Source organism: Aegilops tauschii, chromosome 1 (genome assembly GCF_002575655.3).
Source record: "Aegilops tauschii subsp. strangulata cultivar AL8/78 chromosome 1, Aet v6.0, whole genome shotgun sequence".
NCBI lineage: Eukaryota > Viridiplantae > Streptophyta > Magnoliopsida > Poales > Poaceae > Aegilops > Aegilops tauschii.
Window position 1 is genome coordinate 112,127,265 of NC_053035.3, and position 9,964 is coordinate 112,137,228.

A 9,964-nucleotide genomic window follows, 5' to 3' on the forward strand; every position below is an offset into this window, starting at 1 on the left:
TACATTGAATATGAGTAATACAAGAACCACGTTCCTTTAGATTATCCTTAATCTCTTTGACTAAGAAAGCAATTTTAGACCTATTCGTAACAGCACTCTGCACCATCGTTACGGCTTCCAGACAATCAGATTCAACTTGGATAGGTAGATTGCTTTGTTGGGAGGCCAACATTAGGCCTTCCTTTATTGCCAAAATCTCCATCTCTAGAACATCATCACAGGAGAATAGATGCCGACATGAGCTGAAAATAATGCTCCCATCATGAGCTCTGAGAATCATACCTGCTCCGGCAATTCCATTTAGGACCGACCCATCGGTGTTAAGTTTAACATGCCCAGCCGGCGGGGGAGACCATGGGTTATCAAAAGGGGTGTTGTTATTGCATGTATCAACCATGAGTGGGTAACAAGTTGAGACGGGAGTCTTTCCTATATGCATGTTCACATTTGGGTCAATGGCAATGGATTGAAGAGATTCAAGATAGCTAGCTAAGAATCTGCACGAGACTTCCACGGGTGGTGCTGGTTTTGCATGGATTATTTCGTTGCGGACATACCAGATGCGCCATAGCAACATCATTAGCCTGACCCTCATAGACTCCTCGAGACTGGCAGCCAGCTGAATGAACCATTCCTCACCGGAAGGAAGGATCGAAGAAATCTCAGGGAGGTCCCAAACTGCTGCCATAGCATGCCAAAGTCGCCGAGCATTAATACAAGAACAGAATGAATGAAATGTGTCCTCATCAGCGCAGCCACAAACGGGACAAGTTGCAACCACTTCCAAGTTTCTTTCCTATTTGTTGCACATGTGGGTAAACAATTAGTGGCCAAACGCCAAGCAAAGTTCAGAACTTTAGGCGGGGCAGGGGTAGACCAGACCGCATTCCACCCATCGCGTGAACCATTAGACCGAGAGCTAGTCGAAGCAATCAGCGTGTTCTGCTGTTCATCTGCAGCAGGCCGGTATGCACTTTTTACAGTAAACAAGCCTGACTTTTCCGGAGCCCAAGCAATGAAATCTTCTCCCAGCCTAGGTGACAGACGGATTTTTGTTATCTCGCAGATATCAATTGGGAGAAAGAATTGGTGCAGTTTCGTGAGATCCCATGCACCATTATGATCCAAAAGTTCAAAAACCCACTTGAATCTGCAGCGCCCTTTCTGAGAAATAAGCCCGCCAGTAGGTTCACGAACTAACCATCGATCTCGCCAAATGCGCACATTTTGTCCATTAGCAATTCTCCATACGAGTCCTTTTTTTAACAACTCCAACCCATAACTAACAGCTTGCCACGTAGATGATGGATTAGCGGAAAATACCGTGTCCTCCAATCTACCACTCGGGTGATATTTGGCCTTCAAGAGTCGTGCGCACAAACTGTTAGGGAAAGCTATTAAGCGCCATGCTTGTCTGGCCAACAAAGCTTGGTTGAACAGACGGAAATCCCTGAATCCAAGTCCACCTCGTGCTTTTGGCCTTGTCATTTTATTCCACGCATACCAGTGTGTTTTCCTCTTTCCTTCCTCAGCACCCCAATAATAATTACTGACCATACGGTTAATGTCATCACACATGCCCAGGGGAACCTTGAAGACACTCAATGTCATCACACATGCCCAGGGGAACCTTGAAGGCACTCATGATGTAGGTTGGTATTGACTGTGCAACGGATTTGATCAAGACTTCCTTACCAGCCTGAGTGGGTTGCCCATCATAATCATAAGAGAACAATCTCTTTGTTATTTTCACCTGGAGATTTTGGAACTTTCCTTTTGTCATCCTTCCGTCAGGTGTTGGGAGCCCCAAATATTTCTCAAAACCAGAGGTAGTAACCTGCAGGATGTTCTTAACATCACAAATACCATCGTGTGGACAAGAGTCACCAAAGAGAATAGAACACTTCGCATGGTTAATCAATTGGCCCGTGGCTTGACCATATACATCCAGTATGCTCCTAACATGCGTGGCTTGTTGAAGAGTAGCCTTGAAGAATAGTAATGTGTCATCAGCAAACAACAAGTGGGATATTCCTGGAGCTCTTCTAGTAATTTTCAGTGGCGAAATGTTGCCTTCCCCAATTCCTTTCTGGATAATTGTAGAAAGACCATCAGCAACAAAGAGGAACAAATAAGGAGAGAGTGGATCACCTTGCCGTAGCCCACGTGTCGATGCAAACGAATCCAAGATAGCTCCATTTAATTTCACAGAGTATCTCACCGAGGTTACACAAGACATAATCCAATTAACCCACCGGTGAGCGAAGCCATGCTTTTGCATCATTTGCCTAAGGAAATTCCAATCAACCCTGTCATAGGCTTTAGAGAGATCAAGCTTATAGGCACAAAAACTTTTTGTAGGGTCCTTCTCCTATTTTATGTAGTGAGTACACTCGAACGCTACTAGAGCATTATCTGTGATCATCCGTCCCGGAATAAAGGCACTCTGGGTCGGTGATATTATGTCATCAAGCACCGGCCTTAGTCTATTAACAAGACACTTTAAACCACCTTGTAAATTACATTACAAAGGCTAATAGGGCGAAAATCAGTGAGCTTTACCGGGTTAGGAATTTTTGGGATCATAACAATAATAGTATCGTTCACCTCGGGGGGCATGACACCGGTATGAAAAAATTCCTTGACAGAAGCGACGATACCTTCCTTTAGGGTCCCTCAATTGCGCTGAAAAAATCTCGCCAGAAAGCCGTCGGGTCCCGGCGCCTTTAAAGGACCTATCTGGAATAAAGTGTCAGAGATTTCTTTTTCTGTAAACTCTTTGCATAAATTTTCATTTGTTTCCACCGAGATCAGCGGATCTATCAAGTTAACAACTAAAGATGGGTCCAGTCCAGAATCCGCAGGAAAAATATTCTGAAAATAATTTGTGGTCGCCACCCCCATCTCCTTCTGATCTGTAAATAAATTACCTTGAGTGTCCTCTAGCTTTTTTATTCTATTTTTCCTTGCACGCCAGACTGCTTTTGCATGAAAAAAATTGGTGTTTCTGTCACCATCTTTCAACCAGGTAACTCTTGAACGCTGCATCCACATTAGCTCTTCTCTATAGAGCAGCTCATTCATGTGATCTGTTACCCTACGAATTTCCATTCTATCCGCGTTCATCAACATAAGCTCCTCAAGCTGCGTACGCGACTTCTCAATTTCCCGTGTAACACTTCCGAATTTTTCGTTGCTCCACTTGCACAGTCCGCGCATGGTGCCGCGCAGGGCATGATGCACATCTCCCAATGACTGTTTTGTTCCAGCCTCCGCCCATGCATGCGCGATCACCTCCTGTACCGCAGGTTCCCGTTCCCACATGACCTCGTATCGACGTAAGCGGGGTTTAAATCTCTGATCCGTGAGGAGATCATTCCCAACAAGCAGCGGCACATGATCTGAACACGGGGAAATAAGATGACGAACAAAAGTGTTTTCAAACAAGTTTCTCCAAGAATGATTTGCGGAAGCTCTGTCTAGTCTCACCTTCACATTTGCACAGCCAATTCTCATATTATTATAAGTATGGGGTATCCCAGTGAAGCCCAAGTCGGATAATTCACATAGCTCAAGGCACTCTCTAAAAGCTTGCATCTGCGCCATCGGCCTGGGAGTTGCCGAAAAATGCTCAAAGTCCCACATACACTCATTGAAGTCTCCAACAACACACCAAGGGAGGTTTGATTGAACACTTAGATCCTGAAGAAGTGTCCACATCAGATGCCGGTTTTCCACCCTAGGCTCTCCATAAACACAAGTGAGTCTCCATGCAGGCTCATCAGGACCAGCTTTGACATGTGCGTCTATGCATCGCTGATTAGAGAAGACCACATCCACCAAAAGAGGTTCATGCCAAAATAATGAGAGGCCACCGCTGTTACCATTACTGTCAACTCCATGAAATCCTTGCAGGCCTAACCTCATGCGATATCGCTTCATCCGACCCTTGGACTGACGAGTTTCACACAGGAAGACCAAAGTGGGGGAATGCGACTCAACAATCGTCGCAAGGTCATGAACTGTCCGGGAATTCCCCCCTCCCCGGCAGTTCCAACTTAGGAGATTCATTTGTCCTGGCGGCATTCCCCTTGGGAACCCGCCAATGATCACTTTGTTTTTGCCATTCTAGAATTTGACATTTCACTTTTGCCACTCTTAGGTTTTGACAATACATCACAATTGTCATTCCATGGCAAAAGCAATAATTTTTGAGTGACAATTTAAGAGTGGCAAAAGTGAAATGAAAATTTATTGCTTTTGCCACAAAATGGCATTTGTAATGTATTGTCAAAAGCCAAGAGTGGCAAAAGTGATATGTCAAATTCTAGAGTGGCATAAGCAAAGTGGGCAAAAACTAAAGTGGCAAAAACAAAGTTTTCTCAAATTTTATATTGACTGGTTGAATGTCCGTGTGTTACTACGGATGACAATAATATATATATAAACTAATCAGGTTAAAATATATCTTTTTTCGAAAGTAATGACCACCATGAACTGGAACTATCGAGAAATGCAATATGTCGTTTTCAAGCAAAGAAGGAAATATAGTTTCTACTATTCTCAAATACAAAATGGGAAATGTGATTGTATGATGAATATTTATCTGGGACAATAAGTACATCATTTCAGAAAAATATTCCTTGGGCAACAACTTAATTATTTGAATTACATTATTTGACCGTTCATACAAAAATGAAAGCTTATTTGAGAATATAAAACTAAAAAACAAGATAAAAAATCATATAAGAAGTTTCAAGTGAAGTAAATAGCTACATGGAGATCGTAGTGCTTGTAAAGCAATAGTGCCATTTTTTTGCGGGGGTGAAAGGGATTTGTATTACTCAAGAGCCAAGAAGGTCCTCCCTACACAAGCTAGGGATATTGTCCGGGCTGGAGCGGAGCCAGACCACAGTACGGTCTTCCGTTCTTCCAAAGTTAGCCAACACATGGCTTGCATTATTCTGCTCTCGAGAAACATGAACAAAACGACACTCCCTTTCACTCATAAAACGCTTCACCTCCGAAACCACCATGGCTTACTGCGATCGGTCTTGTGAAAGTGTGTTAAGTCGACTAGAGGGGAGTGAATAGGCGATTTTTACAAATTCGTCACTAAGGAATTTCAGGGTGAGTAAATTCCTAAGTCACGAACGACTAGCAGCGGAATAAGTACTCAGATGCAAACATAACAAAACAGAAGCACAGTCATCATGATGAAATGAAAACAAGCACAGAGTACAAAAAGCGTAAACACAGGATAAGCAGGCTGAATACACGGTGACTGAAGAAATTGAACTGAGGAAATTGAGAAAGTCTTCAGTCAAAGTCTTCAAACAGCAGCGATCAAGTACACAACACAGTAATGAGGAATTGAAAGGGTTGAGGAAATAGAACCAGTTAGCTCGGTGAAGACAGTGATTTGGTAGACCAGCTCCAACTTCTGTGACAGTTGTATGTCTGGTTGGAGCGGCTAGGTATTTAAACCTGAGGACACACAGTCCTGGACACACAGCCCTCACTGTATTCTCCTTAAGCTAAGGTCACACAGACCTCGCCCAATCACTCGTGGTAAGTCTTCAGGTGACTTCCAAACCTTCACAAACTCGATCCTCGGCGATCCACAATTTCCTCTTGGATGCTCTAGACCATGACGCCTAACCGACTAGAAGATGCACAGTCTTCAAAGGTAACAAGCGTCGGATGCACACAGGAACAATCTCTTCAGTGATGCTCGATCACTTTGGGTTTATAGGTGTTTGGGTTTGGGTTTTCCTCACTTGATGATTTTCGCTCAAAGTCCTCGGAGGATGGGATGCTCTCAATGACAAGTGTCAGTTTCTCTCGGAGCAGCCAACCAGCTAGTGGTTGTAGGGGGCGACTATTTATAGCCTAGGGAGCAGCCCGACATGATAAGACATAAATGCCCTTTAATGATATGACCGTTAGGTGGATAAGATATTTTGGGACAGCTGGCTCATAGCAGAGCAACGGTCGGAAATTTGAGGTTCAAATTCCTCAGGGCTATCATGTTCCTCACTTGTAGGCAATCCGCACTAGCAAATTCCTAACTCCTTAGTCAGAACAAATTCCTTAGAGACCAGAAGATCTTCGTCTTTGTCAATGAAGAAATTGACTGAACTATATGAGATTTCCAATGGCTTCACTCAAAGGGATTGGTAGGTGTAGGATTTTGAGATGAGCATCACTTGGAAACTTTTCCTTAGTTTTTCGTCGACCCCCTTTAACAGTACGGTGTTTCCTATGACTCAAGAAAGAGAAAATGAAACTACGAAAACAAAAGTCTTCACGCTTCATGTTCCTCGCATGAATATCAAGTCTTCACGGTCACACCAATTTCTTCACTTTCAAAGTCTTCAGAAAGCCAAAGTCTTCAGTTGAAGACATTCATTTTTAGGGGTTGACTTTCTCTGTAAATATCAAACTCCTCATAGACTTATAGACCTGTGTACACTCACAAACGCATTAGTCCCTTAACCTATAAGTCTTCAATACACCAAAATCACTAAGGGGCACTAGATGCACTTACAATCTCCCCCTTTTTGATGATTGATGACAATATAGGTTAAGTTTTCAACGGGGATAAACATATGAAGTGTAAATACTGATTTTGAGGAATTTGATTGCAAGATATAGACAAACTCCCCGTGAAGATGTGCATATGTGAGGAATTTGCTTTTGAGAAGCAATGCACTTTGAAGAGTAGAATCATGGAGATCTCCCCCTATATCTTGTAATTCATACACGCATTTAACATATGATATGAAGAATTTGAAATGCATGATGAAATATGGTGGCTGATGTAATTCAACATGCGTGCATTAACATATATGAGGAAATAGCGTGCAGAAGAACACAACAGAAGTATCAGACCACCATCGGAGTTAAGATTACAACTCGATCCAACAAAGTTTTCAAAAGAACGGGAGTTGTAACTTAGCAAAAAACGCCCATATATAGACCCGCTTGAAGACTAACTCAAATTTCTCCCCATTTGTCATCGAATGACCAAAAAGGACGAAAAATGAGGACTAACACCCCTGAAGAATGACATCGCGAAGTAGATGGAGGAGCGCCAATGTTGTTGGGGTCAATTGTTGAAGTAGGGCCTGCCGCAATGTCGCCCAAGTCTTCATTTTCATCAGTCTCGCGCGATGAAGAATAAGAGCTGGCCACCAGGTGAGGAACTTTGACCTTCTTGAATTTCTTCGAAGGTGGCTGTGACCAGTCAAAGTCCTGCTTGAAGCCCATCTGCTTGAGATCTTCACCGTAGATATGAGACAGAATAGCCCAGGTGCGCTCAAACACTTCATGGAGGTAGTAATGGTTCTTCTTCACGGAATTCTGAGTGATGGTCATGTTCTGAAGTATTGAACCAAACTGACGCTTGACCCACTTATGGTTGCGATCGACCTTTTGATGAAGACCGAGGAGAAGCTCATGATCAGTCATCACCCTTGGAGCTGTGCCTTGAGGATTTTGCTTTGGAACATTAGCAGCAGAGTCATGAGTAGCAGAGTCATCATTGGTGGAGTAGGATGCAGCTTTGCGAAACTGTCCATCAAATGGACGAATGCCTTCATCAATAATCACAGCCTTGCCCTTCTCATCAGATGAGGAAATAGGTCGTTTGAGGACTTCAATGGGCGGCAAGTAGCTGAGATGATTTTGAAAGTCAGCCTTGTAATTGATTGAAGACCTTAATATGAGGAATCTCATAATCCAAGGAGCGTAAGGCTTCAACTCAAAAGGTGACAGGGCAACATTTGCCATAGTCCTCATGAAGAAATCATGGAAGTTGATTGGAACTCCATGAATGATGTTGAATAGCAGATTCTTCATGATGCCAACGACCTCTTCTTCATTAGAGTCGTGGCCTTTGATTGGACTTAGGGTCTTGGTCAGAATCCTGTAGACAGTCCTTGGCACATAAAGCAATTCCTTCATGAGGAATTTGGTTCTTGGGGCTTGACCAGGCTTCAAAGGCTTCATCAACACTTGCATGTAATGATCAGATAGCTCAGGTTCATGGTAGATGAGCCGTGCACCTTCAAGGGGAGGACTGACAGGCAGGGCATGAAGCAATTCAGAGGCCGGTGCTTTGTAGTGTGTGTTCTCTGTCATCTAGTCCAGCACCCATGAATTCACATCTTCAGCGTTGCCGGTGATGTGCAATGTAGTGTAGAACTGAAGAATTAGCTCTTCATTCCAGTCAACGATGTCGGTGCAGAAGTTGAGTAGCCCAGCGTCATGAAGAACACTAAGGACTGGGGTGAAGCAAGGCAACAACTCCATATCAACATGAGGAATATGCTCATGGTCGAAGATCTTGTCTTTGTCGAAAAGCAGAGAAGAATAGAAATTCATCTGACTTGCTGTCCAAAAACGCTTGCGGCAAAGACGAGCAGAGTCATAAGGGGTGTAATCAGTGAAGTCATCAGCTTTGAACTTCTGTTTCTTTGAGAAGGGATTCTTCGTCTTGGGCTGAGGAGTATCAGTCAATGTCTTCACAGCCTCAGGAATCACAGTCTCAGGAGCCGCAGCTGAGGAATTTCAGTGTCAACATCTTCAGTGGCAGCCTGGGTCTCCATTTCTTTAGCAGCATGTACATCAGCACTAGTGGCTGGAATTTGTTCAGGGATGGTGAGAAGTGAAGCTTGAGGTTCATCAGAGCCCATTTGAACTTCTTCAGTTTGGACTGGGGACTGAGGAATCTGTTGTAGTGGGGTGAACATGGGTGAATTGGGGTGATGACTTTCGCAATAGTCATCATTCAGAACAGGAGTGGAGCACCCAATGTCCATGTCTTCATCTTCTTCCATTTCCTCGACGCCAGCCTCTTCAGCTGTGAACTGAGGCATGGGTGATGATACCAATGGAGTGGATGTAATGTTGTCCACTTCAATTTCCTCATCCAACTGCTCTAACGAAGCAGCAAAAGGATTTTCTTCATCTGATCCACTAGGGATTTCATAATCCTCACCAAAGGGAACGATCTCCTTTGATGGCATGCTTGAGACAGGAATAGCATCTATTGGATTTTCAAAAGAGCTCGTCAAAGTCTTCACTTTCTTTGGTGCTGAAGACTCTGAGGAGGCGGATGCTTTCCTTTTCTTCACTGTTGCTTGCTCCGCAGCCTTGGTTTTCTTCGCTTCTGATGCAGAAGGAAGAACATGACTTGGCGTTGGTGCAGGAGGAGCAGATGAAATTGGTTCATTTACCTCAGGCGCAACTGATGCAGTTGCCCTGGCTTGTTCAGTGTCTTCAGGCACAGCGACAGATGCTACGGCTGGCCTGGCTTGTTCTTCAGGCGCAACACTAGTGGTTGCCCTGTCAATTTCATCAGCGACTGGAATAGCTTCTTCAGCCCTCGTACTTTCATTTTCATCAGCAGCCTAATTTTCATCAGCGGTGCTGGCATGTTCTTCAGTTGGCTGGGCAGATGCTTCAGCATGAGAAATTTCATGTTGCGATGATGCAGCAACATTTGAAGTGAATTTTTCAGCCATTTTCACAAATCTCACTTTGGCTCCAAGCCATTCTGCACGGTAGGCGTTGAATTCATCACTGAGTCCTTTGATCTCAGTTTGTATAGCAACAAGTTCATCAGTTATCATTTTGACAATGTTTTTCTTCAGAAAGCGCTCCTTTTTGTATTGAGCTTTCTTCAACTGCCTGGCCTTCTCAAATTTCCATGTTTCTTCGCCTATGAAGGCGGTCAGCATGTGACTTTGGCCAGGAGTGAGCTTGAAGTCAGGCATAGGAGTGTTGGGGTCCTTGTGCCAGAGATCAATGAAATCAAGGATCAGCTTTGGATCTAACAGAAGAGGCACATCTGTGCCTTTGGCTCTAGCGACCCCTTGCTGTCTATCTCTGATGATTTTAGCGAGTTCTTCATCATCAGCTTCGTCTTCACTGGACGGCACATGAAAGGCAACGTGCT